This window comes from Rattus norvegicus, chromosome 8 (assembly GCF_021556685.1).
Source record: "Rattus norvegicus strain SHRSP/BbbUtx chromosome 8, alternate assembly SHRSP_T2T, whole genome shotgun sequence".
Classification (NCBI taxonomy): domain Eukaryota; kingdom Metazoa; phylum Chordata; class Mammalia; order Rodentia; family Muridae; genus Rattus; species Rattus norvegicus.
This window is the reverse complement of record NC_141541.1, coordinates 52,033,722-52,045,684: the sequence shown is the minus strand read 5'-3', so window position 1 is coordinate 52,045,684 and position 11,963 is coordinate 52,033,722. Positions and strand designations below refer to the sequence as shown.

The following is an 11,963-nucleotide window of genomic DNA, read 5'->3' as shown; positions in this document are numbered from 1 at the left end:
AGAAATCAGAGCTCTCAGAGGCAAGCAAGTCTGGAATGGGCTCCTGAGTGCTGAGGTATTGATCGTCAAAGCCCATGGTACCTGGGGGAGTATTAATTTCCAGGCCTTTTACCTCCAGCTCTAAGTAACCCCAGGTTCTCTAGAAGTGGCTTTTATTTTTTTGACAAGGGTCAGTCCTGTTCTATTGGTTGAATAGTAAGTGTGGCATTCCTTCAGGCCGCCCTGGTAGGGATCAATGGTCCACTGTTGGGCTAGGTCAGAATTTCTCCAGTTACTCTGCTAAGAATGGGTGGAGAGTTTATTTCAGGCTCGGATCCCCAGACCTGGTTCTGAGTCTGCCATGGGCAGAACCACCGTCTGCTGATCTGAAACCCGACTGGTCAAAGTTCTTGTTCTGAGTTTTGGCTTCTACTGAGGGTCACTTTGATATACTTAGGGACTGCGTCGGGCCCCAAAGCTAAAAGGCCAAGAAATATCAAATGAAACAATGATGCACATCAAACCCTAGCATGTCCAGTGTTTCCTGGGAGCAGCACAGAGATTGGAGGTCTCTGAAGGGACGGACACTGTTGGTGGGTCTCAAGAGAGAGGAGGACAAAGCTATCCTAAGCCAAGGAGGTTGCTTGTGCTAAAAGGGTAGCAAAGGTCTCCACTGGTGAGGATGATCTGAGCCCTTCCTTAAGGCTAGGGAGGGAGCAGGAGCTGGGATAGCTTTGGACACACGTTAGGGGTCAGGTTGCCATGAGGGAATGTATTCGGTCAGGTCTGCACTCTTGGGGAACAGATAAGAGTTGAATCAGGCTGCGTCTGACCTGAGCTCCAAATGCACTGCCCTGCCCCTGGTGACCTTCAGACTGGAGCAGGTCACTTACCTTCTCTGATCCTTAACTGAGGCCCATAAGTAAGATGGCATACACCCAGAGCCAAAGCACTTAGGAGGCTGAGACAGGAGGATTGGGTGTTCAAAGTCAGCCTGGGCTACCTTAAGCAAAGAGTAAAATAGGTGAGCTGTGTATCTAGTACACAAGGTCATTGGAAACAAGAAGGCATACAAGCAAGCTGTTGGCCCCGTGCTGGGAGCCTAATGACTCAATAAAATAATGCCCTTTGTTCCTCTGGTTTGTGATTGGCAGCTGGTGGGTAACGCTGAGGGGCAAGGCTGTGGGCTGGAGCTGGTGTGTGGCAACTTTTCACATCTGGAGGATTGCAGGGGTGTGGGAAGAGGGTGTATGGACGATTGGAGTGCCTATGGGTAAGACTGGCACATCAGACAAATATCAGCAAATGAAAACCTGGACAGCCTCCCTCCTTACATGGGTGGCAGATTCCAGGCCGCCCCATGGAGATCGTAGTAATTTGGAATAAAGGGGGTTCCAGGTCAAACTCTGAAAAACATCGCATTGAGAGGCTGACCGGGGAGAGAATCTGGAGGGAAGTTAGGAAAGGGGTGTGGAGGAGTAGAAGAGCTCCAGCCACTTCAGGGATAGGCAGAGGGTATGGCCATGCTGCGGACGGTGAGACACCAGTGGGCTAGACTGCAGAAGGCCAAGGTGCCCTTCATACTGCAGTAGGGAACGGAAGGGTTTAGAGAGCACTGGGCAAGCCGTTGAGAGGACTCAAGGCCAAGGGAACGGTGGAAGGGAGCGAGCTCTGGCTTGAGAGAAACTTCCATGCCTGGAAGAAGGAGCAGGCAGGGGCCACAGGTTTCATGTGGTCCAGGGGTGCAAAGCGGGAAGCTGGAGGGTTCTGATGCTGAGTGAGGGAAACACACACGGAGGGGAGTGCTCTAGATTAGGACAAGGAGGGAAAAGGAGGGAAGGAGGCCGTGAGGAAGACCTTTGGTTAGAAGGAGAGGGGCTGCATTACAGAGAGGGCTGAGCAGTTGAGGACATGCTTGCATCGATGAAGGGGGACACGAAGGGGGTGGGGGCATATCCTGTCCCTCCCACAGGGCCTGCACTCTGGGGCAGTGTATGTGTGTGTCTTGAAGTGACGCTCATCAGACAGCCTTCCTTGAGCTCACAGGAGTGGGCCGTTTAACATGGGTGCTGACTCTGCTTTCTTCCCGGGTTTGTGGTCCATCTGCCTCTTCCCCCACCCCCAATCTCTGGAGCCTGAGTCCATCGTGCAATTACATCTTGTGTTTTTGATTTGGTTCCCTTAATAAATGGTGCAGAGGGAGTGGCTGGGAGAGGAGAATGGAATTCAAACCACATCCTGGAGCAGTGAACTCTCCAAGGGGCCCCTCTTCCTTTTTCCCACTGCTAGAGCCTGCTCTCATGCCCTCCTCCTTAGAGAGACACGCATCTCTGACTTCCTGATGGAATCCAGTTCCCTCGCCACATATAAGTCAGCTGGTACAATCCCAGCAGCACTGTGCAAGCTTTGAAGGAGGGGAAGAGAGTCTCTTGTGACGGAATGGCCGCAGGCTGTATCTTGGGGACAGTGTGGTCAGGCTGGAAAGAAAGAGGGAGGATTTTCCTGGAAAACCTGGTGGATTGGGATGCAGGCCTCTTGGTTTTCATCCTGGAGTGTGCAGAAGGCTCAGAGGCAATAGCCTTTGAGGGCTCCTGCTGGGTGGGGAAGGTCAGGGAGCAGGGACACCCTGTCTAGGAAGCAAGTCAGAGTCCTGCTCTGGGGGCAGGGGTGGAGAGTGGGGTGTACTGGTGGAGGGTGGGGTGGGGGGCAGTCTGAACTCCAGGTTACATTCTCCTTACATATGCTCACAGAAGTTCATACACACAGACAGACAGACAGACAGACAGACAGACAGACAGACACACACACACACACACACACATACACAAAGAAAAACATTTTTGAGAACCTCTGTTAGGACAAGATCCCTATTCTTGTATCTTAGTGGAAATCTATCTGTCTATCTGTCTATCTCTCTCTCTCTCTCCACATATAGGCACACACAGAGTTTATTTTGTCAATTACATGTATGCTGTGTCTGTGTTAGAGTGTGTCCATGTGGAGCTGGTGTTACAGGCAGCTGTGAGCTGTCTGACACGAGTTCTGGGAACAGAATTCAAGTCTTTCGGAAGAGCAATACTTTCCCGTAACCACCGAGTCATGTCTCAGGCCCATTGTTTTATCTCATTCTTGTTTTATATTATTTTGTTTTTGGTTTTTGAGACAGAGTTTCTCTGTGTATCTTTGGCTGCCCACCCTGCCACCTTGAGGTATCCTCCCTGTCCCAGGACTGGGGTTGTGTTGAGTGAGAGCCTCAGTAAAGAATCTCTGAGGCCTTTAGGCCCATGGATCTCCTGCCTGCCTGACATGCCCCCAGGACAGCTCACAGGGCTCTGAACTCAGGTATCCAACCAAGGTTCCTGGTTTTTCTCCCTCCCTCTCCAAGGAATCACCCTGGGTATGTTGTTGGCCCACGGTTTCTGCTCTGCCACTGGTCACAGTCACTCGGGGAGGCAGAACTCAGGGAGTTCAACTGCACTTATTCCACACAGCCACTGGGGCGGGTGCTGGGCTGTAGGGAAGCACCAAGACACTGCTCCATGGGGGTGGGAAAACTTAGTCTGTGATGTGGGAAAGCAGGAGCCGCTCAGTCCCCAGGCCTGTGACAAGGCCGGGGCATGGGGCTCTCAGACTCTTGGACATTCAGGTGCTGCTAGGAGTCACCAAAGAGCTGAGAATGGAGTTGGGGCTGTGGAGTGGAGACAGCATCTAGCTAGATCTAGGGACGGGGGGGTGGGGTGGGGTGGAGGTAGGAGTGGGAGATTTTCCTTGGCTTGGTGGCAGTGTGGCTGGGAGAGGGAGATTAGGCTGCAGCTCTGTAGGTGAAGGCCTTCTTCATGGCTTCCCCACAGAGGATCTTGATGAAAAGAGACAGTCCGTGGTTCCAAACAGTTTATTGTCACGGTGGAAAATGGATGTGTAAAACCGTACTCCACTTCTCAGGCTGGGGCCTTTTGCAGGGAGGGGTGTCTGGGAAGGAAAGCTTATTGGCTAAGTCTGCCAGGTCTCTAGGTACCTCATAAGCATGGAGTACTCTGTTTTGGAACTCCCTGACCACAGGACACATTTCTTTCATGTGAGGAGCATGGCACATGTTCCAGACCAGGAATCTGTCAGGGAGCTGGGAGTCACCGGCTCTCCACCTGCTCTGCCTCACCAAATTTCCCGGCACGGTTCTACACCCCAGTCTTCCTCCCTGTCTCATGCCTTCAGTCACCCTGTGCTGTGGATGTATTTCCCTCCTTGGGGCCTCACTGTCTCCCCCATTGTCCCTATCTTGTCTCACCCCCAACTCTTCACCTGGACACTTCCCCTGGTGCAGGCCCTCTGCCCTGTCCTTGGTGCTCCCCACCCTATCCTGACTCCACCGAGGAGCTTGTCTGATTACACTCAGCCTGTGAAAACCCCACATCGCATTCCCTGTTTTCGGGGAAATTTCCAGAATCTTCGACACCCCAAAGTCCCCCCTTGATGCTCTGTACCATGTCATCCCCCCTCTCTCTGACTTTGTGTTCTTCCTTTCACACATCCCTACAGTGAGAAGTCAGCAGTGAGATTCCCCTTCCCCCCAAATCTGTCTTTGGTACAGTGAGTAAGTTACAAGGAAGCCAAGGCCATGCTCAGGCACATCTCCCCATCAGGGGCATAGGACACACTCCTGCTGGATGGCAGGATTGGATGGGGTGCAGAGCCAGTGGGCGGGGTGGGGGGCGGGGGACTGTGATGCTTCCCCTTGGGCCAGTGGTCCGGAGAAATGGCTTCCATTCCGCTTACTTCCTTGGTGGCAGCAGTAGTCAGGGTGGCCTTAGATGGTCACAGCTGTGGTGTGCTGGCTTTGTGTGGCTAGGAAAGCATGCGCTTTGAACACATTGGGTGAAGTTTCCCTGCTTCCCCAAGGCTGAGCAATGGTAATGGCAGTGCCTGCCTGGGGTCCTTAATGAACTGCATTGTGTTCTCTCCACAAATGCTCTACCAGCCCCTGCTATACCAACCAGCACTTGGCTGTACTTGGAGGTTGGGCTTTGAAAGGGAAATCAAGGCAAACTGAGGACAGATGGACGGCCCCTACCAATATGACTGATGTCTAACCCTGGAGTTCATCTTGGGATCCTGACATGAAACTAAACTTTCAGTCCTGGCCAAGGTGTGGTCCTGCCCATCATGAACTCTTTGTCTCAGCATGGACATCTCTAAGAGGCAGGATCCTCCTCTGGCTAGCCCCAGGGCCCCAGTCTTTACCTTCTTCTAGCACAGCTTCTGGGTCGAAATTCTAACTGATTGGGGACCATTGTTTCATTAGTCAGATGGCCAAAGAAGGAGCAAGAGTGTCCCTTTAGAAAGGATCTTTGGTCATGCCACTCTAGCTGCAGTGTCCCCAGGCTCTCGGTAGCAACCGGGAGCAGCTTGGCGTTTGCACAGAGGAGAGGACAGATGAGGGCACTGTGGTCCTGGGCTGAGGTATGGACTTCAGGGCAGGGATGGAAGGCTAGAATCAGGGAGACAGAGGGGACAGGATGAGGTGTCTGGTTGAAGGCCACTGGGTCATGCCATGGCCACACACTACACACATATTAGTGACAAGATCAAAATCACCTTGGGTGCCTCGAACTTTAGGTGCCTGAAGCCATTGAACTTAGCAGAGGTTTGGGGACTGCAGTAGTCAGGGTTCTCTAGAGGAACAGAAGGTCTCTCTCTCTCTCTCTCTCTCTCTCTTCTCTCCCTCTCTCTCTGTCTGTCTGTCTCTCTGTCTCTGTGTCTCTGTCTCTCTCTGTTTCTGTCTGTCTCTCTCTGTCTGTCTCTCTGTCTGTCTGTATCTCTCTGTCTCTGTCTCTGTCTCTGTCTGTCTCTCTCTCTCTCTCCCCCATATATGGAATTTATTAGCAGGCCTTACAGGCTGTGGTCCAGCTAGTCTAACCATGGCTACAGACCAACAGAAATCCAAGAACTCTAACACCAGTGAAGGAAGACATACTTGCCAGTGAGGGTCTGAACAGACAGGCAAAGAGCAAAAGCTTCCTTTTTCCTGTGTCTTTTATATAGGCTGCCAGCGGGAGGTGTGGCCCAGATTTAGAGTGGATTTTCTGACCTCAAATGATCTGGATTTAGGGTGGGCCTTCCGAACTCAAATGATTCTAATGATTCAATCAAGAAAAATCCCTCACAGATGTACCCAGCCACACGGGCTTTAGTTAATCCCAGATGTAGTCAAGTTGACAACAAAGAATGGCCACCACAGGGCTATACCTCAGTGGTAGGACAATTACCTAGATGTGCAAAATCCTGGTTACATCCCTAGGACTCAGGGAACAGAACCAGCAGAAGGACTGGCTAAGGGCCAGGAGGACGCTCAAGGCCATTTGGGAATTAAGGCCAGGCTGTGGGCATGGCTGTGGCTCAGGGGGAAGAGAAGACTCATGGGAGGGAGTCTGTCCAAGTTTTTCCATCTGCAAAATGGGTACGTTTGCAAACAATGCCTCACTTGGAGACAACAAAGTGTGTTTAACAGTATTGCTGTGTCACTGCTGTAACAAGGCCAGTTCCATGGGGGCTCTTCCTTCTGCTTCTACAAGGTTTATTAACAGCCCATTTCAAAGATGTGACCACATTACTGCCTGCATCCTGCAGCCACTTGGTTCTGTGAATGCAGCCCTGGGTGGCACTGTTTTTAGCCCTGTAGACTGCAGCTGAACATGGGGTCAGCTGAGATTCTGGATCTGTGTGGGGCATGCTTTTAGGCAAAGGCAGGGGCCATGCCCGATTCCTCCATCTTCTGCCTTAGTGCTCAGACGGTAATCGTGAGCAAGGCTGGGGGCGGGAAATGTGGATGCAAGGAGCTTGTTTGAGGACATCCTGGGGCAAGGAAAGACACTCTTCAGCTTAGAGTGTGGATGTTCTTGGTCCTTAGCCTCCAACAGACTTCAGCGAGTCGATGTCTACTCGCCAAAACCTGACCCACTAGGCTTGTGAGCTTTCTTGGAGCAATGTCGCCCTCTTGTGGTCATCTGTGCATTGCAAGGCAGTGAGTGGGACAGCTCAGCGCTGCAGGAGAGTCCACCCCACTATTTCCAGGGTGGCACTCCAGTCTGTTTTCTATCCTTGGATGCCCTAGTACTGTCTTTCGTTGCCTTGGCATGTCCTTATTCTTCGTTTGTGTCATAATTGTCCTTGGCATGTCTGTCTGCCATACTGGTATGTGCTGTCTGTCAAATATCTCTTCCCATCAGTCTGTCTGGGTGTCAAATTTTTTCCTGCTGTCTCTGGCCCTCCCTGCCCCGCTCTCTTGCGTCTGTGTCCCTAAGCTGAGGTCATGCCTGTTCTCCTCTGGTTGGATCTGGTTCTTGAGAATGCAGGCTTAGCTGCCCTCTCCAGAATGAGTCAGGAGCTCCTGGAGGGATGAGGGCTCAATTCCCACCTCTTGGTGACCTCAGAGAGGGTGCACAAGGGCACAGGAACTGGCTCAGCTGGGGACTGTGACAAGATATTTTCCAAATCATGTTTATGGGGTGGGTGGAGACATCGGGCGTCTGGGGAGAGGAATGAGCAAGCTGGATATGGCCTGCGTGGCACTGTGCCTGTCCCCCTCCTCCTCTGGGGAGGAACCATCATGTGCTACCTACCCACTGGAAGGGGTTGAGCCCTGCTGCCTGTGTTGGGTTCCCTACCTACTTAATTGCTAACTGGGTCTTCTGTAGCCTCAGGACCTTTGCACAAACCCCTTCCTCACAGTTTCTATCTGATGCCTTACCTTTGAAATCACCTCTTCTGTGAAGCCTTCCCTGATTTACAGTGTCTGAGATGGGCAGTGCTGTACACCTGGCTAGTGTCACCTGGTCATAGCTCTGTCTTCCCTATTTGTGTATCAAATGCTGTATTAGCAAGATCTGTCCCTCAGTAAATACTTGCTAAGAGAATGTCTTGGAGTCTCTATTGGTCCTACCCTTCCCTCTCTGTGGACATATGTGTATATATATTTCATATATATGTGTATATATAATATATGCATATATGTGTATATGTACATGCACATGCATTAATTCATATGTATATATGTGTGTGTGTGTGCACATGTACACAAGGGTGGATGATGCTCTCACATCTGGTCCAAGGGCTGTTCTTCCCCATCGTATATGGCTTATGTGTAAGTTCCTTACAACTGTACTAAGAGGAGAAATTCGGTTCTTCTGTCCCAATAGCCACACTTCAGATGCTCAGTGTCTATGTGTGGCTAGAGATGGTGGCGCCCAGGGGACAGTACAGATACAGAACACCACAGGAAGTTCCATCAGTCAGCGCTACCAAGGAACAAGCTTTGGAAAGCATCCTCCCCCTGGATTCTTTCCCACTTTGACAAGGAGGGGGAGGAGATCTCAATGTGTCCAACTCAGGGTGTGAGGGACCAGGACATCCGGTAATGTGCATTGTTGGATGGCTAGATGCATGGCGTGCACATGTATATATGGGTGGATATACATATACAGAACATACAGAATATATGGTGGTACGTATGTTTATATGCATGTGTATATGACATATGTATGTATACAGATGTATGTATCTATGTATCTATGTATGAATATGTGTTTCTGAATTCCTGTACTCCTGAAACTCCTATCTGTGACTGCCCCGGGGGTTGGGGGCTGGGGGTTGGGGAGTTGGGGGGTTGGGGGGTTGGGGGATTGGGGGCTGGGGAGTTGGGGGGTTGGGGGCTGGGGGTTAGGGATTGGGGGGTTGGGGGCTGGGGGTGGGAGGAGCAGCGTTGCTTCTGAGCTAGTCAGTTTTGTCATCTGTACACAAATTAGAGTCACCTGGGAAGAGGGTCGCTCGCCTGAAGAACCACCTCCATTAGATTGGTCTGCGGGCATGTCTGTAAGGCGTTTTCTTAATATCTTTTTTTTTTTTTTTTTTTTTTTGGTTCTTTTTTTTCAGAGCTGGGGATCGAACCCAGGGCCTTGCGCTTCCTAGGCAAGTGCTCTACCACTGAGCTAAATCCCCAACCCCCTTAATTTCTAACTATTACAGGAGGGCCCGGACCAGTGGGAGTGGCCCTTCCCTAGAAGGGCCATATAAGCCATCGCCCCCTCTAGACCCTCATCATCTGAGGCAGTGTGGAGATGAGAGCAGTGAGCTGGCCCTGCCCCTTGCCAGCCACAGCCCCTGGGAGAGTGGGCCCTGCCTTGCTACTGGGCAGCCCAGTGGAGATGACTCCAGAGGCATGGGTGTGGGTGTGGGTGTGGGTGAACCGGCCTGGAGGGCATGAGAGTGGGAGAGCTGACCCTGCCTCCTGCCAGAGGCTGTGTGGCCCAGCTAGTGCTGGGAACTCCCTGGTGGCTGGCGCTCGGTTAAGGGAGAGCTGCCACCCAGGCCCAGATCCAGGGCTCCATGTTGGCTCACCCTAAAATCTACATCATCTGTGAACTGCTGGGACATGTGAAAGGGCCAGCCCTGCTGATCCAAAGCTGCGGGATCTCATGTCACAGGGCAACACAGGACAACTGGGCGGAGTCGCGGTGAGGATCCAGTACTGACAGTGTGGCAGAAGCCAGCGATCTCGAACCAGACCAGTGACTCACTGCAATGAACATTCGCAAGTGAAGCTGTGTGGACAGAGGGATACACTGTGGGACACACTGACACACTGTGGGGAGATGTTTTCTATGCTTTGTTTAGTTTTTTTTGGGAGGGTGGTTGCAAGGGCAGAGGGCAGATACAGGGGGATGGGGGGGATGAGTGGGACTGGGGTGCATGATGTGAAAAAGAATAACTAAAAAGTCAAAAATAATAAACTGGTAAGTTTTAGAGGAAGACTAAAAAGGAAAGGAAGATTAAAAAAGAAAGAAGGGAAGGAAGGAAGAAAAAGAAAAAAGGTGAGGGGGGAGGGGGAGGGGGAGGGGGAGGGGGAGGGGGGAGAGGTAGCCCAGCAAGCCAGACAGGCATGGCTGCTCCAGGTCTTTACTACTCTAGTTCCGTCTCGGCTCCCCTTTGTGATGGACTGTCATTGGGAAGTGCACGATGAAATAAACCCTTCCCCCTGCAGCTTGCTTTGGGTTAGTGTGTTTTGTTTTGTTGTTTGTTTTGTTCTGTTGTTTGCCTGTGGGCTGGCAGGTGAGCGGTCCTCTGCTCTCTGCAGATGCTGCCCTGCTCTTGGTTCTGCAGAGGAGCAGAGGTTCCGCTCATGGCCTTCACTTGAAATTGCTTGACTTTGGATGGCTGTCGGTGCATTTGGGGATGTCATGCTTGCGGGAGGGGTGTGTGTCCCTGCAGTTAATGACTGCAGGGCAGCATTAGAGACTCCAAGCTTCGGGTGGAAAAGCTAAGCGGTGTCACAGGTGGAAGTAGCCAAGGTGGCTGCCATGGAGGAGCTTTCTCTGCAGACCTGAACCCAAGAGAGGCACTGAGATACTCGGAGAAGGATGGGGGTAGAGCCTCGAGGCCAGAATCCAGTCCAGGTCGGGGAAGAAAGGAGTTGAGGCAGGCCTAGGGGAGCCCCTAGCCCTAGCAAAGCCTTCCTAGCAAGTGGGTCTGGACATCCTGGGCCTGACGCAGAGGAGGTGGGAGCTGAGCAATGCTCTGACCAGACCATCCCTGGAGGCTGCTCTGCTCTCAGGCCCAGAAGGCTTCTGGGTAACCTCGGCCTGCTTTGGCTGTCATGGAGAGAAGAGCAATGCCTAGGAGGGGAAACTCTGGGTTCACCATACATATTTATTCAGGAACCTGTTTATAAAGACACACCTACATCCACCCCATCACAAACACACCCCTAGACACACACAGGACGATGTGTACACATGCTCTCACATGCATTCACAAATGCACACACATGCAGGTGCAGGCACACGTATCTCCCTCCTAAAACTGCAGTTGCTCCTTGGCTAACCTGAGGTGGTGTTGGAAAGTGGCCTCAAGGAGACTAAATGGGGCGTGTGTGTGTGTGTGTGTGTGGGGGGGAGGGGCTGTGCTTCAGGTGAGCCACACCCAGGTGAAGAGCCAGTGGGTTGGAGTGGCAATTCCAGGAAGAAAAGAGACCTCCTCACGTGCCATGGGCCCAGGAACTGGGAGGAGAGGGTGGCAGGGAACCAGGTTTGGAACTGGGTGGCTTCCGGGAGTTTGGTGAGTGGGCATTGCCAGGTCAGTGACGTGGAGAGATGGGGGACATGGGCAGGCCTCTCCCAGACTTTTCTGTTCTGTCTTTGGTTCCTCAGCATCATTGTGCCAGGGGTCCCCCAAAATCTCTGGAAAAATTTCTAGATCCAGAGACAGGTCCTGGGAGGTGTGGGGAGAAGGGCTGGAGGGCTGGTTGTTCATCATTGGTCTGTACCATCTGGTGACCAACCCCAAACTAGAAATAGGGGCCAGGAGTGCTGGTAGTGAATGTGTTTCCTGGGACGGGGCAGTGGCAGCCTCCGGGTTCTGGGTCTGCTGGCTGTTCTAGGGAACACGTGATGCTCTAGCTCTCAGATGGGGCCCTGGTACTCTAGGGATTGCACAAGAAGCCATGGCATACAGAGGGGAAAGGTGCATCCTCTGTGCTGCCTGAGTCATGTGCTTCTCTCCTTCTAAGACGGATTGTGTGGTCTGGTCTGTGACCTGTGTGAGCTGCTGGGGGACACGCAGAGGCTGCATCAGTGAGTAGTGACATTGGGGATGGACACTTAGGAGCTGATGGTGAACCTGTCGTCCCAGGGACCCCGAGGTCGCAGACTTTAGGCAGGCTAGAAAGCCAGGAAATGGGACAGAGAAAGGCTGGTGGCTCGTGGAGTCTCCATCAAGGATCCTGGTACCTCAGTCGGAGGAAGGTGAAGCAGAGGGGCATGGACTGTGGGCTTAGGGAGGGAGGTCAGGTCCTGGGTCCTGCTGCTGGCCTCTTTGGGCCTCAGACGTCTCAAAGGTGAAGAATGGAGATCACAATGCCTTGTGGGCCCTTCTGAGGGTGGGGTGAGTCTGTATGTAAGTTTGCTTCACACAAGGCAATCTTGGGAGAGGAGAGG

At 52.3% G+C, this 11,963-nt stretch overlaps 1 long non-coding RNA gene across 1 annotated transcript in view; it reads left to right on the top strand.

Moving 5' to 3' along the window:
- Window positions 1-11,963, top strand: part of LOC108351689 (uncharacterized) — a 78,717-nt gene that overhangs the window by 47,798 nt on the left and 18,956 nt on the right. The gene's annotated exons all lie outside the window — the stretch shown is intronic.